At 40.7% G+C, this 21,983-nt stretch overlaps 2 long non-coding RNA genes across 3 annotated transcripts in view; one reads left to right on the forward strand and one right to left on the reverse strand.

The window, feature by feature from the left end:
* The window catches only part of LOC115488378, a 39,367-nt gene that overhangs the window by 16,061 nt on the left and 1,323 nt on the right, over positions 1-21,983 (forward strand). The window contains exons 1-2 of one of the 2 annotated variants that reach the window (XR_003951235.1): positions 20,601-21,132; positions 21,571-21,976. This is a non-coding gene — a long non-coding RNA (uncharacterized LOC115488378). Of the gene's footprint in view, positions 1-20,600; positions 21,133-21,570; positions 21,977-21,983 lie in introns of those variants that run through there. The other variant, XR_003951236.1, reaches the window with a different exon arrangement.
* Gm3141 lies at positions 1,269-21,594 on the reverse strand. Its single transcript, XR_874547.2, has 8 exons — positions 21,426-21,594; positions 21,080-21,182; positions 19,637-19,782; positions 16,056-16,103; positions 14,029-14,148; positions 10,684-10,929; positions 2,656-2,818; positions 1,269-1,400 (listed from the first exon to the last, which is right to left on the reverse strand). It is a non-coding gene; the product is annotated as a predicted gene 3141 (long non-coding RNA).

Genomic DNA, 21,983 nt, shown 5'->3' on the forward strand with positions numbered 1-21,983 from the left:
CACACACATACAAAATAAAATTGGAGCCTGCCCTTCTGTCCTAGGAGAGGGCAGGCCCAAGCCCCTCAGGATGAGTTGCCATAGAGCAGAACAGAGGACCTGGTTCCTAGATAATTCAGGAAGTGGCATCCTGAGGCACCTCTCCATACCATAGAGCCTCAAGGGGTTGCCTTCAGGGGTCCAGCATCTCCTCTGCCTAGAGTGGCAAGCTAGAGGTGGCCGACTAGGATGGGGAGGAGAGGGCATGGCAGAAATCCAATTTCTTCAAAAGAGGGTAAGTCCACAGAAAGTCTTGGAAATTATCACAGAAGTGTAAAACTGGATGAGAAATAGGAGAGAGCCTGGATAAGGTGCAGGATGGTTACATAGGCTTAACTGTGTTTATGATCACACATTAGGGAATTCTGCCCCTGATGCTTCATTCATCCTACCTGCTGCTGCTTAGTATAGTGGTCTTTGATCTTCTGGCTGCCTTGCTTACATAGTATTTTTGTTTCTATGTTGCATTCTTCCAATGCAATCTGCTCCCTTAGCAGCTGTCTGTTCTCCTTCCTCAACATCCTGACTTTGTGCTGGATGAGGTTAGATTCAATCAGGAGGTGGCAGTTCCTGAAGCTGAGCCACAAACAAAACATGGTGAAACCAGGAAGCATCCACCTTCCTCCCATTCCTCCAAAGACCATTCCTTCATCATTAGCCCTGATCACCAGGCAGCCCCAAACAAGTATCCAGATTGGCCATAGAGGGAGATCAAATCCAGAGGACTGCCACTTTCCAGAAGACCCAAGGTACTTTTGAAATCCCTGACACCAACAGGGACTCATGTATCTCTCAGAAAAGAACATGGGGTCTATATGTGCTTATAAGTCTGTGGTATAAAAAAACCCACCTGGGGCAAAATTCTCTAGGAGTGAAGAGACGCAAGCATCACAGAATCTTTCTATGTCTCTCCTGGAAACCCCATCTATAAATCTATGTTCAGAGCCCAAGAGGACCAAGGCTTATTGATATCTCCATCATGGTGGACACCTTTTCGATCTTGAGGATACTTAGTTGGAAAGGACAGTGGCTTGAGGGGCTCCCAGTCTCTTCACACTTGGTCAAAATTATCCAAGATGTTAAAATTTTAGTGCCTTGTTTGAAGGATGCAGGCTTATTGATTAGAGACTAACAGTATAGAACCTGAGTCGTCACTTTAGTTCAAGGACAAGGATTGGCAGACATGTCCTGTGCCTATGTCTTGGGTCATGACCCTGTTAGTCACTCACCAGTAGAACTGATTTTCTTTAGTCAACTGCTTGCACTTGGACAAGGCCTCACTGATGTCCTGGGGCATTCTCTTCAGGTCAGTCATCACCTGGTCATGTTGCATCTCAAGCATGAATGTCTCAAAGTTGATCCTGTGGGAGGGCATGGACAAGGAACAAAATGTCCCATGAACTAAGAATACAAGGATCATTTCAATTCAAGCTGAATCATGCACTACCCCACCCCATATATGCCACTTGACCTAGCTCCTTGTTACCGGTTCCACTTGGTGCTTATTAAACTTATTACTCTTCAGCTTGGGCCAGTAAGCCCAGGGAAGTAAAGGCAGGGTGCTGATCTGCCTCAGCTCCCTGTAGGGGTTTGAAAGAATAGACTAGTTCTCCCAGAACTTTCCAGGAATCTGTGTCACAGGCCTGGGTCCACGTTAAATCTGTATGATTCTCCTCCTGGTTTTAGACACGGAATTGACAATCCTTGGCTCTATTGCTACATCAATTCCCAAAGGACATAATCATATCTACAGGGAAAAGCCTCTATAACCTACCAGGAGATTCCAATGTGCATCCACAGTGAGCACAGAGGTTAAGTGCTGTGCTACTAAAAATGAACCTCCCTGGCTTCTTCACTATTATTGCCTGGAAATGGAGTCAGGCACAACCTCAGGATATATCACATGATACAGACTCTCTAGATCTTAAGCTGCACACACAGGAACACACACACACAGGAACACACACATCCACAAATGCACACACAAGCTCACTTCCACCCAGTATCTCTCTCATTCTCTGTCTCTTTCTAGCTCTGTCTTTTACACACACACACAAACACACACAGAGACACAGATACACACACACACACACAGTCAATCAGAATGCCAAATAAATAAGTTGATTTCGGTTTATCTGAGATTATAATGAACAAAATTTGAGAAAAGCCATTATGAACTGCAGCCAATCCAGTCATACTGAGAGGCAGTATGTGGGACAGGCCCCTCCAGCTGTTGACAGGACCAATTGGACCCAAATTACCACTTGGTCAATTATGGAAAGGATTGGCTATAAACAAACATTACCTAGCAACTCCCACCAACCAAAACCTGTGTAAGCTTCTTAAATGGCAGGAGGGGAGCTCACGCATTACTACCTTCATCCCCAGACTGTGATTCATGCCACAGGCTCTGAATTACTTTTGGAGGAATCAAAAGTGCCTGTGACCCCCATCTCACTCCTATCTGAACTTGAAGTTCTGCATCGAAAATCCAATCAGCAAAATTGATTTGGGTATGCAGACAGGCTGGAGTTGTAGCCACCTGCGGTATGAGGGAATCTGGGCTTAACAGGGATGGCCCAAGATAGTCAGCAAAGAACTGGGCATAATGACTACCTGTCATTTAAATCCTTGTTAGTGTAGTTGGCCAGGATTCCCTGAAGTTCGTCTCTGGCATTTTTTACGTTCTGGAGCTCTCTTTTGAGCTCCTCCAACCTCTCGTGTCTCTTCTCCTGATCATTGATGGTGGGGGCTTGGGGTGATGCCGCCCCAGCAGACCCTGTAGGTAGAAAAACACTAGTAACCTTGTAGAGATAATAGGGCAGGGAAAGGGAAACCATGCTTTGTCCCACACAGAAGCCTGAGGAAGAGGAAAATCTAGAGACACTGAGAATCCCTGATAGTGCATCATAGCTGTCTTGAAGCTGGGCTCCTCAGCTAGGTCCCTGTTCACAACCACCATCACTAAACATATGCCTGACTTCCTATTGTAATCGCCCTAGCCCTGAAATGCATAAGCTGGGCCAGGCAAGAATAAATGGAGGGCATTGTTAGCTCATATCTGACAACCAAAGCCGTACCTCTCAGCATACTAGCCAACGCTTTTCTCGTCTTCTTCAAATGCATGATGAGAGCTCGTACACTGCTACAGGAAACCAGACTGTGAATCAGTCCACATCATGTGAGTTCAATACCAAACTGTCTGAGACCTTGATTCATAGGCAGGGGAATAGCCCTCTCTGTTCTTGGCATCACATGCTCATGTATCTTAGAGGAAACTATATTAAGATGAAGTACATGGGCTCTTCTGAAGGTCCGGAGTTCAAATCTCAGCAACCACATGGTGGCTCACAACCATCTGTAACAAGATCTGACTCCCTCTTCTGGAGTGTCTGAAGACAGCTACAGTGTACTTACATATAATAAATAAGTAGATCTTTAAAAAAAAAAAGATGAAGTACATGAACACTCTATCCTGAGAACAACACTTTTCTATTCTCACAGAGCTTGGTCTTTGCATAATTTGCCATTCAGTGGGAAATTAAGATCTCTCAGCAAAGCCCCTGCAGGCTTGTCAATACCAGGCTGTCTGTAAAACTAATCATCAGACACTCTTGACTCTGGTTCTACCATTGAGGAATCTGAAGGATCCAGATCACAATCCCTATTCCTGGAAGGACCAGCTGAAGCCCACATCCTCCAGGTAGCTCCCCAAACCTTGCCCAGGACTCACTGTGCCTTCTCCATGACCAGTTGTTTCTTGCCCTTTCCCACCATGATGGGCGGCCGGCCTCCTTCTGCCTTGGTCTGGTGTCTGTGTGTATTCTATTCTCTCTCTGAAATATCCTGAGGAGCATGGACAACATGCCTGCTATGGAACCCATGAGGATCTGAAGGAATACCCCACAAGCTGCCCTGGTTACCACAAACTGGCGACATCACAGAAGATTCTAGGGTTCTCTTGGATACAAGAGATTGTCCAGGGAAGTGACTACTGATGATGTCACCTGGAACTTCCATGGCCTACCGGATTACCAGCTTGCCCCATCTTGACCAGTTTCTGAGATTCCCTTTCCTGGAGTCTCTCTTTTGCCCCTGGGGATACCTCTTGGCAACTTCTCCTTCCAAAGCTAGAGATTTCTCTCTGGTTCACTACAAGTCCAGTGCTTTGAATGGGGAGAGTTTGTTAGTGCCATGGCATGGCTAGCTCATCTTCATTAGGATCCTTATAGGAGGGAGATTCTTCTCCAATATAAATCTACTACTGGAGTCCATTCATGTAACAAACAGTCGATTTACCCAGGTGTCTCTGTTTCCCAGAGGACAGAAACCTACTCCTGCACCTTCACCTTTACACAAGTTGGAGTATATGTGTTAGTGTGCAACTGCCTTGAGAGGAGACATTGTTTCATTAAAGTGAGCATAGGGTTTTCATGAAATCTCTGATTTACAACCCCATTTTTTTTTTTTGCAATGAAAACTCCCTTGTACTTGGCAAGAGAAGAAGTCAGGGACAGGGGCAACATCAAATTGTAAAGTTTATATCCCTTCTTAAAAAGCTAAAATCCCACATTCTCTCTATCTCCAAAACAACCAGACAAAATAGGCATCTGTGAACAAAGGCCAACAGGGACATTGGATTGCTTCTTGGCAGTCCCATTAGCTCTCACTTCTCCAGTTTCTACATTTTTGAGTTCCTTTTCTAGGCCTGAGTCTGTTGGAGATTGGAATATGATCCTGTATTCATAAGATACCTAAGAGTCAATTGGATGGATAGGAGATGAAAAGGCCTCAGGTCCAGTGAAACCTCAATTTTAATGGATCCATAATTTCAGGAGGGGCTCTCTTTGGCATTGACATTTGTTCCTTCTGCCTTCTTGACCTCCGTGTGCTGAATGCATGCTAAAATGCTACCTAAACTCTCCAGTAAAATAGTGGAAAAATCATGTAAAGCCTTTCCAAATTGATTGTGTTGTCTTTGTCTACCATCTTGAGCTATGCAATATCACTATGACATTGGTCCAAGGTGTCTGGGGGGATGGTGGGGTAGTCAGAAGCCCACTCTGTCTCTCAGGTAGTCAGATGAATAACCTTTATGGAGAACTGGAGAAAATAGGTAATGAAAAAGTAATAGTTATAGTTTGGGTAGCTGATTATCTCTGAGCCTGGAGAGCAATGCAGCAGGCATTCCAATCAAATAGTATAGGCATGAATCCCTCCCTGTATTTGGGTACAATAGGCCCAAAGTAAGAATGAGGCCCATCCACCTTTTCCTGAACTCTACTGAGAGTTTTGTAGTGTTTCCATTCAAGAAAAATTCTTTACTTCCTGAGACCAGAACTCTGAATTCTGCATGCACCATGAAGTTTCCCATCTATTCATAAATCATTCACTGTTTATTGACAAGCTTTGGCTATGAATTCTTTCCTATGGTTTGACACAATTCAAAGGGACTGGTAAAACTTTTGGTCCTGTACCTTCTAGAGCTTTTTAGCTACTCCTTGAGAAGTTTCCTCTTCTTTATTTTATTTTATTTTATTTTATTAGATATTTTCTTCATTTACATTTAAAATGCTATCCCTAAAGTTCCCTATAACCTCCCACCCTCCGCCCTGCTCCCCTACCCACTCCCTCCCACTTCTTGGCCTTAAATCAGGGCAGCTGTTCTCAAGATAGGATATCGTTCCCAACTCCTGTGGCTAGTCAGGTACCTCAGCACATACTGCAATCCCACTGGCTCTGGATGGCATAAGCTAGCCAGCCATGCTGTGCTTGGAGGGCAATGTCAGCTAGTATCTGATGTGATGCAAGTAAGTCCTGGATTCCCTAGTGCTTAGCACCACCAAGCTGTGATTGCCTGTGTCTAAGATGAAAGTAGTAAATGTCTCAGAACTTGAAATATGTCCAGGGGTATATTCTTTTCTTGATTTTTGCTCAGACATCCATGGACCTTAAAGAAATACACCAAGGATGCAGTGTAGCAAAAGCCTACAGACATGGACTCCTCATAGAGGACCAATTGTGTGTGTGTGCCTGTGTGTGTGTCTCTGTGTGTGTGTGTGTGTCTGTGTGTGTGTATGTACTTGTGTCCCCCATGGGTCTATGCATCCTTGGAATCTGGAGTCTACAGTGGGGCCTGTTGCAAGGTGATGCTGTCTCCATGCACAGGGAACCCCACCTTAGTCAGCACTGCTCTTTGTCTATATGTTCACCTTGGTGGCACATTGAAATCCCGTGAGGATTATATAGAGCCATCCTGATATTGAGTCCCCTCCCAGCAAATACTGATTTTTTTTTTTTGCTCTGGTTAGCTGTGTAGCAATAAGAACCTACAACTGAGAATCTGTGTTCTGAAGATACATTAAAAAAAAAAGTGGTAACAGGGTTGATATGGGCCAGGACCTGTGCACAGACTTCCTGAAACTTTTTAGAAGGGTAGTCTTTCCTTCCAGGCCCATGAGGGAGGTCTTGAAGCCCTTGATCCCTTACTAAGGAACCCCAACCTGTGTTGTCCTGGCATCAGGATACTTAGTTTAATAAGCACCAGAAGGTCTCAGTATACAGGAGGCAGACTGTGGCAGCCAGTGCATGAGGGTAGTCCAGGACATAGCCTGAATTCACATGATCCTTGGGGCCTGTGTCATGGAGTAGCTTCAGTGACTAGAAGAATGGGTTAGATTTATTTCCTATACTCAAAGCAGGCAGAAAAGGATGAAAGTCCTCCATGTAATATCAAATTTATCCAGAAGAGGGTGCTAGATCCTCAGTACCCATAGTATCCAGAAGATGGGATAAGACAGATTGCCATCCAGTAACAAAGTCATCCAGAGAGCGTCTTAAGATCAAAGTCAGCTTGTGGTGTAGCCCTAGGAGCAAGGAGGAGGAATCTGCCTCCTGATGCCCTCTTCTGACAGTCAGAATGAAATTAAGGAGCTCTTGCAGAGCAGCTGCAGCCTTGACAATTCCTGCTCTCTGTCACACAAATGCTTCCCAGAAGCTCCAAGCTCCTGATTCCCATTACTGGAAGTCCAAGCTCAAGCCCATCTTCTCTAGGAAGCTCACTCTTTCATGCCCAGGATTCACAGTGACTTCCCCTGGACCATTAATTCTTGCTCTTTAACACTAAGACCAAAGGCCATCTTGTGGCTGCCTCTTTCTGGTCTCTGTATGTTCATTGTTCTCTCCTCCAAGAGGCCTGCTCAGTTTTGTCAGCATGTCTAAGGGTGAACCACAAAGGTAGTTAATGAATGCTCCAAGAGCAGTTGGAGTCACCACATTAGTAACATCACAGAAAATGCCAGGGCTCTCCAGGTTACAATACAACATCTAGGGAAGGGACTTCTGATGTCTCACAGGACAGCTCTTACCTTCCTGCTCAGTACCTCACCCAAATTTACCTGAAGTCAAAGTGCCTTTTCCAGAGAGTGGGATAGGTTGCCTTTTGGTACTCAAAATATTAAAAGGTGGCTACCAATCACCTTCCAATGACAAACGTGTCCAGAAGAGATCCTTTGGATCCCCATGCAAATACACATGAAATACCCAGACTCCAGAATAAGACACTAGGCAATACACAACACATCTAGATAAAGTGTGATAGATCCCCTTGCAGTACTGAAACTATCCAGAAGAGGTTAATACACGTCCAGCCAGTTTCTATGCTGTGACGACTGACCTGGACAGAATGGAAAATGTCACCACTAATGACCAAAATATGGTTATGTTGGCCAGGTTTCTGGAAGATTTTATGTGAGAATTGCAGCCCAGCTTGTTATTGCAGGAAAACAAAAACTGGACCAAGGATTTGGTTCATGTCCTGAATCTTATTCTACAGAAAAAATTTAACAACACCAATACATATTAGCAATGACCAATAGCTATAAGGGAAGTAGTATTATACTATAAGCAAAAATCAGTGAAATATAATAGTGTGTTAGCTTTTTAAATGTGGAAAAGAAAATGCAGACGAAGGGGGAATTATGTAGAATTGGAGAGATGAAAATAAGGCATTTATTTTGAGGCGTTTTCTAGAGATGCCTGAAGTAGCTGAGATCTGGGAGTTCTCATACTGTACTGATTAGTGAATCATATCTAATTGTGTCAGAGTATGGAGAGGGCTTTTACATAAATATTTTAACATAACTATGTGCATGCCCTACTGAATGTCATGCTCTATGTAATCTTTAGAGTCTGGTATCTTTTACTTAGCTTTCTTTTTTATATAATATTCATGTTATTGAAATATCAAAACCCTGCAGACTACATACTCTGAAATCTGCTGGGGAAAAAAGTGATCAACAGTCTTACCTAACCAAGAAGCCTGTGAACCCTCAGATTATATTCTGTACCTCTACTTCAAAATAGAACCATACTATAGTAGATGGCTTCACACTCAGGTGTATGGAAATGGTAACATATTTATGTATATTTGTATGTATTAAACATATATTTTATATATTTATAATCATCACATAATGAAATAAATATTTATGTAATATAATATAAATTATATGCTTAAAATATATTTATAATATGATTTATAAATAATATTTAATATTTATTATACATATATATACACACACACACATGTGTGTGTGTCTATGTATGTGTGTGTGTGTCTGTGTGTGTGTACGTCAATGTTGTTACTCTATAACAGAGTGCAGGTTCTATGCCACACAAAACAGTCTACTAAAAAGTGCAGTGCTAGGCATATGTTATCCTTCTTTTGAATCAATATTTATATATTTATCCATATTTTTTCCATACCACCAGAATAGTTTATTGCTGTGGAGCTGGTTACCACATAAATCTTAATGGTAAATTCCTTTCACTCAAGACATTGTATGCTTGTGTCTTAGGACATGGACAAATCAATTTTGTGCTAATCTGTAATCCCTTCCTGTTAGTATTCATGTTATTAGAATATGGCTTACATGCTAACATGGGAGAAAGTCATCAACATTCTTACCCAACTCTGAACCCTGAGATATACAATGATTGTCAGCCTGGCAAGACATGCTCCCAGGTGAGACAGTGGTATGATGGTGTGAGCACAACCTACCACTTTCTCACTGGATATAAATTCTGACAAGACTCATGACTGGCACTATTGATTAAACCAAATACCCATGAATGCTCAGAGCACAGGACCTAAAGGAGTTCTTACTAGTAATATCCTGCTATATGGAAATGGCATAAAACCACCCATCAGTATTTCTATACAGTTTACCAGCTGATATTAACTATGATGCAAACAGCAGCTGACAGAATAGAATAGTAGCCAGACAAGTATCAGGGAATTGTCTTCAGCTTGTCATGTGGAATGTGAGGCTCCAGATAGTATCAGAAGAAACAACTAACTTAACAGAATAAGTTGAGGTTGACTAATTGGAAAAAGTATATGGATTCAAGAAAGTGAACATTTATAAAGAACACTTTAAAATGTAATCCTACACAGAATTCTGAAATATTTCATTGACAACACCAGAGGCAGAAGAAGAGTCAGTGGATCAAGTTATCCCATAATGTAAGGCTTTTCAATATAACCACATGCTGTTTTAAAATCACATGATTTACTTATTGGAATTATGGGAACCACTGCTCTTCCCGTTTATTAGACTGAGGTACTCGTGTAATATAGCATTTCTGGTTAATTAAGTTTTGGTTTAAAATGTCTTATTTGCATATTACACATACTAGTTTGTTTCATTTCACTGTATCTTTAAAAAAAACTTTTAGCATCATTCCTATTATTATTATTATTATTACTTTAAGAATTGTCATTTGTGTAAACAGCTTGCTAATTTCTGGTTTATTGTATTCATAGTCTAATTTATATACCTTAGAGCTTTAATGATCAATGAGAAGGCTATAGAAGGAACTGAGGGTGTGAAGAAGATGCAGGACATGTACAGAGCTGAGATCCTGTAGTCTAGACATTCCTAAGCACTGCAGATGTGGGCGCACACATGCATCTTTGCACTCAAATGACATATACTGTTATTAAAATTAGAATTACCTTTAATCTTGTTTTTTCCTTAGAGAAATGAGGTAGGTTTTCTTCCTTGGGGAAACAATATTTCCATGTTTTAAGCACTTCACTTTTACTTTGAAATCTTTTACAATGATGTCCTTAAGATGCACCAACTGTGATTCACTAGGCTCATGCTGAATCTCCTTCGAAGCCTTGGCAGCAGGTTGATCTAAGAGTAGGGACCTGCTGTCATATTTCTGTTTAGTTTTGCGGTTTAGACAGTTGCTGAAGATGTGCAGGTAGAATGTTTTATGTTTGAGGGGGCTTGTTGTCAAAATAACTCTGTGTTTATGTATTACAGTGTATGAATGAAGAAACAGGAGCAACCACTTTCTATTTTTCAGTTAAATATCTATGTATGTGCTTGGCTCCTCACGCTGTTAAAATCATTTATAAAAACATGAACCAGTACACTTAATTTACTACTGATTACTGTACTGACTACAATAAACACAGCTTACTTGTTAAATCTTACAAAATGAATTACATGACATTTAATATCGCAATGGATGCTTCATGTAAAAAATATTGCCTTACCCTGTCTAAAAATCTTCAGATTTAAGAACATGTTAAAGCCCATTTATCAGTAAATAGCTAGTTGGAAAGCTTACCTTCATAAAAGGCACCTCTGCAAACACCGTCCTTGGTTACCATTGCTACCATTCTGCTCTTTCAGGTCATTTAAAGGTCCATACGTTTTCATATCTCCGGAGCTCAAAAATCTTCATTTTGCTGTCAGGCTAAGAAAGTGACCTCCCACTCACATTATTAGAACCCCTGCTGCCAGGGGCAACAGGTACATAGGTGCATGCTCTCCAATTCAAATCCAACTCTGCAGAGAAATCAGCTTAAATGCCCTGTGGTTGAGAAATGTCAGTTGTTAGGAATATTTAGGCAAGTGTCAGCCAGTGTTCTGTTAAGAGGACAAAAGTCACTCAGAAATATAAATTCACACCTAAATGGCCTCCTGACCATAGCTTTATTGATTGTTATCCCATCAGTTTCCCAGCTCCCCTCCCTAACCAAATTGAGTATAGATTTTAAATACCCACGTGCTTCAATTACTTCTGTTACCTTTCTTCTCTGTAAAAGGTAATGGGACTCTTCAGATTACAGAACAATTACTCACTATAAAAAGAATCAAAATATCCCCTTTCTAGTTTTGAGTTTATTTTTGGACCTTCTAATCCTTCTTGAATGAGGCATGCTGGCAAGTACTAATTTTGGGTAGTATTTATGGAGATTCTTTGCAATGTCCCTTTGCATTACACCAGTTCAAGTCCTTCCCATACCATTTAATACTCACAAACCTCAAATACACACAGAATGATAAGCCATGATGATGTCTTCCAAGCAATACAAGCCCAAAACAAAACAGATACAAAATCATATTTTGCCACAGATCTTTCAAGGAGAGCAAATGTTTGTATGAGTCAGAAATGGAAGAAACACTATCAGATTCCACAAAATCACTGTTGCTTCCCCCCTCATATAAACTAGATAACAGTACAACACCATCAACGCAGTTCACAACAACTGCAATACCTGAATATTCCTGAAAGTTATATAAGCTTAACAAGCATTGAAAATTGAATTCCAGAACAAATTTAAAAGCATGGTGTTGTGCTGGGCATGGTGGTGCATGCCTGTAATCTCAGCACTCAGGAGGCAGATGCAAGGGGATTTCTGCATTCAGTTCAAGGTAATCCTGGTCTACAAAGTGAGCTCCAGGACAGCCAGAGTTATACAGAGAAACCCTGTCTCAAAAAAACAAAGAAAGAAAGAAACACCTGGTGTAGTAGCATAAGAATACTTTAATCTCTGCACTTGAATGGCAGCACTTGCAGGCAGATATCTGTGAGATTGAGGCCAATATGGTCCCATGAGTCCCAAAACAGGCAGGGCTTGATAGAGAGACCCTATCTCAAAGAATGAATAAATTTAAAAATAAAATTCTATACACACAATGAAAATGTGATATAGTTATGCAAGGATAACACAAAGGATGTAAATCAAATAAATGTAACTCAGCACAAAAATAGTCTCAAAAATTAATAGTTGAATTGTCATTTCAGTACCTGCAGAAAATGCATTGGACATGTCCATCATCACCTCATGATAAAATTCCTGAAGAAACTAGGAATAAGAGAAACATGCCTCACCTGAATAAATCTTCTATTCAACAAACATAGTCAACATTATAGTAATGGGAGAGAGAAAAAGTCTGTATAAAATAAGAAACAGGACCAGGGTATACATTCTCTCTATTTTATTCAACATAATACCTGAGACTTTGAAGCAGTGAGCAAGTATAAAGAAACAAGATGGAAAGAGAAAATGAATGTGTGGATCCCTGCAAACTCTACTTTCATTAGGGAAGTGCTCTTGGTGAGGTAAGAAGAAAAGTAAGGTCAGTTCAAATTAGTCAGCAAGGCTGGTTCAAACTTCTGGAGCTTGAAGCCTAGTGGATGAATTTTTACAAATCTGAACTCAGTAAAACTTTGGAAAATGTTTCCTGTTGACAGGTACTACAAGAAAACTTTAGTTATGACTAGGTCAGAAGTCCTCTTTACAGTATGTGACTTCAACCAAGCACCCATGACCTTTTCACCCAGAATGAGTTGTCCTGACAGAGAAAAGGCATGTGAGTTCTAGTAAGGAAGTCAAACTTACATTGAAGACTAGATACCCTTATCAAATGGTGCCTGGCCATGTGGGTCCTCATATATGTGAACAGAAATCAGATTCCAAGATGTGACACTGGACTAAAGTCATATCACTATTAATTAAAGATCTTATTATAATAGGTAGAAATTCCTAAGAGAAGCCACACCAAGATGTAGGTAAGGACACAGGTTTCTGGGTAGAATTCTAGTAATACAGGTATTCACAGTAAATGAGATGAACAGATGATTCCAAAAAGGAGTGAAATGGTGAATAAATAATGAACCACATTAAATATTTTCAGGCATAAAAGGAATGAAAATTTAAAAGGAATGAAAATTTAAAGAAAACCACACCAACATGCAATCTCATTCCAGACAGCATGTGCACAATTAAGGGAACAAACAACAAATGGTGTGGAGGATGTGAGGAAAGGAGCACTATTCACTAAGACTGGAAACTAGCAAAGCCCCTGAAGAAAACGTTGTTTTAGAGGATGCTCAAAGTCCTGAAATAGAACTGCATTCTCTGCTGTAATCCTACATTTAAGCATTTAGCTGGAAGATTGATGTCAGTAGAGGTGCCTGCATACAAGGATGTGCACTGCAGCACTGTACACAAAAGCCACATTATAGAATCTGCCTGGAAACACATTACTAGACCAAAACATTGGGAAATGGGAAATGTTATTCAGAATGCACTTATGTCATCTGCTGAAGAATGGAGGGAATGGAAGACAGTGAAAGAGATGAAATGAACTAAAATCAAAAGGACAAATGCCACACATTTTCTCTAATCACGCTGAATCTAAACTTAAATTAAGATGATATCAAAGGTTTACTGGGAATATTCTGAGAAATGGTCAGTATAAAGGATGCAGCATGACAGGAGATGATGAACAGAGAGAATTCTATGAAATGCATTGTTTGCATTTGGGACAATGTTGCAATGTGCACATAATAGATGCTATAACAGCCTATGTAATAATACATGGCAGTACATAATATTATACAAAAGCTTGAGGCCTGAGTTCAGAGTCCTATCACCCCTATCTAAAGCTTCTCATGGAGTCATGCACCTGTAATAACAGCAGTGGGGGGACACCTAGGCAAATCCCTGAGTACACTGGGGAGTGTAGCCAATTGCTGAGGTCCCTGATCAGTGAGAGATCTATTCTTCAAAATTACAATGTTACTGTGTTTGAGGCAGATTCCCAGTAGTGACCTCTGACCTCAACTTGTATGCACAACCCCACACCCCTTAAAAGAACATTGTCATGAAGCATTACTGACTAATGAATTGATGTCATCCCTTGTAAACTTAGTATGCTTCCTTATGTCTTCGGCTTCCACTCTGTTCAAACAACTTTCTGACAGTTCATTGCTTGGTGTCTTCTCTCCAAAAGTTGGTTTCTGCAGAGTAAATTGAATTATTTCTATTTTTTTAATCATCTTTTTACACTCAAGATTTTATCCTCCTCCCGGTCTACTATCTGACTCTTCCCCACCCCATACCTCCATCCAGACCCCGTCTCCACCTGGATGTTCCCACACCATCCACAACTGTCACCACACTAGCCCTACCCTCCCTTGGGCCTCCAGTCTTTTAAGGGTTAGGTGGATCTTCTCTGACTGAACTTAGACCTGGTAGTCCTTTGCTGTATATGTGTTTGGGGCCTCATAAACGCTGATGAATGCTGCCTGGTTGGTGGTTCAGGGTCTGAGAGGTCTGTGGGATCCAGGTTAATTGTGTCTGCTGGTCCTGCCACAGGGTCACCCTGCCCCTCAGCATATGTGTTCTTTTGGGTCCGAGTTACCTCATGGTCCGAGTAGTTCGACCCATGTACATGCAAATCTCAGGATGTCCTTTTGCTTCTTAGCTTAGTAGTATTCCATTGGGTAAATGAACCATTATTTTCTATATCCATTCTTCTGTTCTGGGTCATCTGGGGTTTTCTCCAGCATCAGGGTATCACAAACAAGGCTTCTATGAACATAGTGGAATATGTAGCCCCTTGGTATGGTGGGGCATCTTTTGGGTTTATACCCAAGAGTGGTAAACCTGGATCTTCAGGCAGATATATTTTCAATTTTCTGAGGAACCTCCAAATTGATTTCCTGAGTGGTTTTTACAAGTTTCCAACCCCCCCAGCAATGGAGGAATGTCCCCTTTTCTCCACATCCTTGCCAACATGTACTGTCAGTTTAGGTTTAGATCTTAGCATGTCAGATGGATGTAACCTGGAATCTCAGGGTCATTTTGATTTGCACTTCTCTGATCACTAAGGACTTTGAATGATTTCTATAGTAATGCTTTTTCATTTTGTTCACCCTTGTCAGGATTTTCTTTTTTCTTCTTTCAAAATTATTATGGATTTAAAAGAAAAGCAGGAAAAAATATAAAAGTAAACATATGTGTGTACATGCTTCACTCACTTTCTCCAGAGGTCAACTGCTTACAGTCATAGCAATGTGGTCCACACCAGAAAGTACAGACTGGCATGACACTTTTAGTCAACCTCTTCTCACCCCACTCAATGGTCCACTCACCATCTCTTTTGTCCTGAGTCTGCATCTAAGCCCTTCCTATGTCATGTTGATTTCTCCTGTTTTCCTCCCATCTGTGAATGCTTTAGACTCCTTCATAATTCTGGCCTTAACTTTTGAAGAAGATTGAGAAAGTAATAAATAACTTCAACCACAAATTAGACAGAAGTGGAGAGGATAGCAAGAAAAGTAATTTTTTTCAATAATTTTTAAGCCTGGAGACATAAATATTACTATGAAAATGAAAGCCAAGTAGTGATCCAAAGAGAAAAATCTTATGAGTCAATTTGTTCCATATATATAATTCTACCAATTGGAAATCTTAGGCATAGTTTTATTATGAGATGCATGCCAATGTGAGCCATACTGTTTGAAGCAGTCTCAAAAACTTTAACAAATTTAAATAGAGACAGAAATAATGAAATAAACAGAGATATAAAAAGAGACAAGAGCAAATGAAGAAGAGAATTAATAAACGTGGATGAAAGGAAGGAAGGATGTAAGGAAGGTAGGTAGGAAAGAAGGAAGAAAGTATGGCAGGAGAGAGGGAACATGGGAGTGATAGAGGAAAGGAAGAAAGAACTCAGAAAAGAAGGAAGCACAAGATAATCTCTTTTAACTCTGGAGAGCCCAAATAACTTAAATTCTAATCTCCCTATGTAGATTAAATGAACAATGGCTCCAGTCACTGTTACAATGAACTTCCACTATACTTTAAGGTATATATGATTTCTTAAAATCAGGCAGTAGGCATTTGTGGTGCATGATTTTACCTGAATCTCCGAAGGACAGCCTGGTGTATGGAGTGAGGTAGAGACCAGCTAGGAATAAACACAGAAACACTGTATCAAAAACACCAGGAGAGAGAGACAGAGACAGAGACAAAGACAGAAACAGAGACAGACACAGAGACAGAGAATGAGAGTGAGACAGAGACAGAGAGACAGAGATCGACAGAGAAAGAGAAACAAAGAGACAGAGGCACACAGAAACATAATTAAGGGACACAGAGAGAGACAGAAAGAGAGACATAATCTCACTCTGGTCTAGACTATTCCCATGAGGAGAACACAGGAGGTATTCATCTACCTTGCATTACTAATAAGGTCATAAATTATTTGAACATAAACTGAGTCATGGACTGAGTTGGGAAAGGTACAGCAGATCTCTGCCTTGCACACAGAAGCTTCAGTCTTGACAATATCTCTGTGAAAAAAACCCAAAACGTTGTTCTCATCAAACTCAGAAGAAACTTTTGATACAAGATGGCACCCATTTATGGGTTTCTAAAAAGGAAATCTAGTTTAGTTCCTTAACTTGATAAGAGGCCTCAACCAGAAACACACACCACACTCTGTTCCTTAGTCAGGAATCAGGAGCAGTTTCTTTAGAGAGGGGACTTTGACAGAAGATTTCCATCATTGGTTCCATTTAACCATTTAGGTCCAAGAAAAAGAAAGCAACATTCTTTTTCTTGGTGGGAAAAATTAAATCATTGTTACACAATGATATCATTATTTACATACTAACTTAAGAGAAGGTAAAGGTAAACTATTTTAGACTTGAAGCACTTACTAATTTTAGAAATGAAGAAGTGGTTCTTAATTATTGATACTCAAATATTTAGGGTGGCTATTGGGATCCAAAGTCAACCTTGACCATGTTAGTGGATTGTGTACAAGACCAGCATGGTCTACTTAAGACTATCTAAAATCAGCAGCCTGTCTCCCACACATCATATTGCAAATACATAAGCCACATGCTATCATGCTCTCTGGTTAGGAAACTATCCTAGGGAACCATTTGTTTAGAAGGCTTTTGTAAAAGGTAAGAATTACTCTGATGACATTATCTAACCCACATTGCCTTCCAAAGGCCTCATCTGTAATGGTGTAGATTGTTTCCATTCTCTTGCTACCTCACAATGAGGCTCAAATGTCAAGAAGAGATTTTCTGGCTGGTGAGGGGAGACTTTGTTGAGACCATAACAGGTGACAGGAAAAGCCTGCCAGTGTCCTGACAGCTCAGAAGAGACAACCCTGAGAAGATCCTCCACCATGACAGATAGTAGCAGAGAGGGAAGTGCTGGGTGTAAAGGTCATGTAAGCATCTTAATCAAGTCCAGTTGTTCTTACTAAATAATGGAGAGTTCATGAATGCCAGCTCAGTGTGGCCTCTCAGGACCTTTAGTGACTGAGTCATCTCCTCCTTTCCTGTATGAATGCACCGACTGTGAAAATTTTATTTTTTAGTCATTTTTAGCAAAGGCTAACTTCAAGACCTGCCCAAGTACCTCTCCTCCCTGCTCCTTTCTTACTGAGGCAATGTTCTGTGGATTATTCATTGACTTCCAGCATCAGTCTGGACTCAATATATTTTGTCCTGATCTGTCTTCTAAGCTGTTTCAATATTTGATTTCTGTGCCAATAGACCTTGTACTTAGTCTCACTTCACACTCCAGTTCCTAGGAATTTCCCCAGTCTTTCACAGTCATAGAAGTATGCAAAGAATTCATTCACTGTTTTTTTGTTTTTTAACATTAGAACTTCATAAGTTTCAATTTTTATTCAAGGGAAAACAAAAAGTTACACAATTTGACGTAAAATTCCTCCCACATGACACATATCCTTTATGTAACACTAAACTCCCAGTTTAGAGATAAAGTCATATTCTAAGAAATTCACAAAGATGATTTTGATTTTCAAATGTGGAATATGACTGACAGTATAAGTATAAAATCACTGGGTCCAGCCATGAGTCTTGAATGCTGTGTTTTCAGGTGAAGAAAATTCAACAAAAGATTCAGACTTTGGTTCAGTTTGTAAACTTTGCACAAATTTTGTTATAATAGCCTGCTGCCAACAGAGGAAATTATCCATAAACAAAAACAACCTTATAATTTATTATTATTGTTTTGTTTTGTTTATGTTTTTGTTTTTTCCAGAGCTGAGGAAGGAACCCAGGGCCTTGCACTTGCTAGGCAAGCACTCTACCACTGATCTAAATCCCCAACCCCTAGTTTATTATTTTAATGCAAGCCATTGTAACTCTTCTTTGGGTCTGAATTTTTAATCATCTGGTATGTAATGTGAACCATAACCAGGGAAAGTACACAATACTAAATTAACATAAAACATAAGCTGTAGCAGAAGATGAGAAAGGACACCAAGAGAGGTCAAATCTGGTACAGTCTGCTTCATTGTTTTGGGGGTTGTTTTTGACATTGTCCAAGTGATTTTTAATCTAAACCATGATATATCTCATCTGCTTGGTAACAGTTGTTTTCTAACACTATAATTAAAAATACTACACAGTATAGAATAAACACTCTTGTGTTATAAACTATTTGCCACTTACTATTTTTTGAATAAATTATTTAATTAAATGAATGCATGACACCAAGTGCTTGTTCCTGCAGCTATTTATTGACTATTATTTTTAGATAAGATAAGCATATTAATTACGAGCAAATAAATTGTTTTAAAGAGCATTGCTAAGTGTGAACAGTCATAAAATGGGGGAGGCTCTCACTTGTATCTTCGACTAAGAGCCTACTGATTGGTAGTGATGCTTTTATAAGTATAAAATCTAATAATTTGCTTTGTGTATGTGATATATATGAAACCATAAATAAAATTTGCTCAGAAACTGGGTTTTATTTTAGAAGATGCTCTCAAACACAAAATGTGTTTTCTAAGTTAAGTTTAAAGGCATATCATTACTCTGTTTTATTATTTAATAAATTACTACAATGCATCTGTAGTAACAAACTGTTTGCAGTTTTCTATAGCAACTTTTATTCCTTTAACCTTGCTTCATATTGCAACAGAATTAATTTTTTTTCAGGATATAATAATGTTTTATTTACAAAATTAGTACATTGCTATTAATAGAAAAAATGTAAACACATAGACGATTTCTTTGTGTCCTGTTGTCTTATTGCTCTTGCTTATAGTTCTGAAATTAGAGTGATATTTTTGTCCTTAAAATAAGAGATGGAGTAAGTGAAGCCTTTGTCTATTAAGTAACTGACTGGCAATCATATATCAGATTAATAATGTCTATGGAAGCGATACAGAAGTTGAGACTAGTCCTTGATCCCAATAATAAGGATATGAACAGAAAAGTACTTGGATATTATTTCTATAGAACTATCACTCATTATTCAATCACCACAAAAATTTTAAAATTAAAAAGCATGGAGACTTAGAAAACCTATTTTAACATTACTTTTGTTAACATGAACAAAATACATTAATACATGAGTATTAATGTGTGTCAGGGTGGTATTCTTGAATGTGCACGTAATAATGAATGATCAAATCTAACCTCCCATCATAAAAACCAACCTTACCTCTAGTAATCAATTTTTATATTTGGGCCAACATTTGTTTCAACCTTCAGGTAACAGAGATAATGTGATTTTCATCATGCTGGTCTGTCTTACATCACAGATTCCATGCATTTCACTGTAAATGACAGGATTTCTACTTTTTCTACCTGCATAATACAGAATTAATTTTAAAAAGGAAAAAAAAAACCTATGGTGAAATTAGTAACATGGTCTAATATAAAAAAAAACTCTTACAAGCAATATTTCCAATTTAAGCAGAATTTTGTTGATTTTTTTCTACAAAGTACCGAAATTGCCCCTCCTGTACTTTTTTCTCTCTCTTGCTTTAAGATGTTTAAAAGTTTTGAGATCTACACATATAGATTTGGGAAAACATCAAATTATTTTCAAAGACATCTATTTTCTTTTACTCCTTGCAGCAAGTCTTGAAGACCTTTCCTCCCCTTCACCAAAATTCTCATTCTCACCTAAAGTAGCTGCATCCATTTTTTTCTCAGGTTTAAAGAGACATTCTTACAAAGGTTCAAATTTCAAAGTCCCCTTTAAAGCACTTAAATTAAGCACTCTTCTTTATGTGTGCACGTGTCTGTTATTTCCAGTAATTTTTAATACTGAAATTGAATCTTTATAGCTCTCCAGAAATACCTTGGTGAGCCCTCAACAGTTTCTAACCACCTAATAATTGTGACCCCGGCCGGCCCCTTCAAATAGATCCTTAAGTGTGCTTGGCCATTCCCAAACCATAGCCTCTGTCCAAACAGAAAAGACAGGGCTTTGTGAGGCAGAAAGGAAGGGAGAGAAAACAAAACAACTGTAGCTCAAGCTGAAAGTGAAAAGCGCTTGGACAGATTAGTATTTTCTTTTCTGCACTGCATCCTGCCAACCCTCTTCCCCCACACCCCACTCCTGATAAGGTCCGGTTTTGGCCTGTAGGAAAATGTTGTTACCTACCACCCCATGGAAGCCCCATAAGTACTGTTGCTCTATTTTGCTTTCACCTGTCCTCATCAGACTGATATGCCCCCCTGTGTCACCCTGTCAACACCCCAACTCTGGGGGACCTTTGTTTTTGAAACCCTGCAGACCCCCGACACTGGATCCTACTGGATCCCTTTCATGCCACTTATTTTCAGTCGCGAGATTCCCCCACTAGAGTGTTTGCAGTGAGAACCTGAAATTTTCATTTAACTTTCCCCTGCCCTAGGTCCTCCCAGTTAGGAACCTATCACTGTGGAGAATAGCCAGGGCCAGGCCAGGCCTGGCCTTGCTCACTTGCTCCAAAAAGACTTTAATTTGCACACTTGCCTCAGGGTGGTTCTAGGGCCATGAGGCTCACAGGTCCAGCTGCCCCGCGGGTGGCGCCCTCCTCCATCCTTCCACCCTCTGCCCTCTGCTGCAGTGCCCACCCCCTGCTCAGAGAGTGCTGCAGCAGTAGTTAGTTACCTGCTCCAAGGGGCGAACATGTGCAGGGGCAGGCAGACACTCATGGACCGCAGGTAAGGGAGCACGGAATCGGGGACATCAGGACACCAGGGTCCTATGCCAGCTTGAGGCCCGGAGTAAGGGAGGGCAGCAGAGAACAACAATATAGGTATAAATATTGAGCCATGACATTGACCTACCCGGCGCCTCCCCCCCCCCCCCCCCCCCCGCACACTCTGGGCTGCTGGGCAAGCACCCTCTCTTCCTGCACTGCACTCATCCCCGAGGGGCCCCAGCAACCTTTTCCTCCCTAAGACTGCATGAGCCCTACTGGGGGGAAAAGTAACTTGATTTTTCTCCAAGAAACCTGGCCGGATTAGGAAGCCAAGGCGAGTAGAGGGGAGGAGGAGGGGAGCTGGTGGAACCCGAGTAGAGGGGAGGAGGAGGGGAGCTGGTGGAACCCGGTGGAAGTCTCCTGGGCAGTCTGATCACACTTTCTCCTTGTCCTCCAGTCTCCTCCTCCTAGGTGCAGAAATTGTGGGCAGACTTTGTAATCGCTGAGGAGGGGGAAGAGGAGGGATTGGCGCTCTCCTGCAGCACCAGCAAGGTGCAGCAACTTGGCTAGGTGGAGATTCACTGCAGCTGCGCCCGGTTCCACTGTGTCATGCCTGCAGCCTGCAGCCAGCATGGAGATGGACAGCTTAAGTCGCTCTGATCAGCAGTATGAGTGCCTGAAGGAGATCCACTAAGGCGCCTAAGGGAAGGTGTTCAAGGCCCGCGACTTGAAGAAAGGCTGCCTCTTCATGAATCTGAAGCACTTGTGAGTGCAGACCAGTGAGGAGGGCATGCAGCTCTCCACCATCCTCTAGGTGGCAGGGCTGAGGCACCAGGAGAATTCCAGCACCACAATGTGGTCAGGTGAGCT

This window comes from Mus musculus, chromosome 14, assembly GCF_000001635.26.
Source record: "Mus musculus strain C57BL/6J chromosome 14, GRCm38.p6 C57BL/6J".
In the NCBI taxonomy this organism is placed as follows: Eukaryota; Metazoa; Chordata; class Mammalia; order Rodentia; family Muridae; genus Mus; species Mus musculus.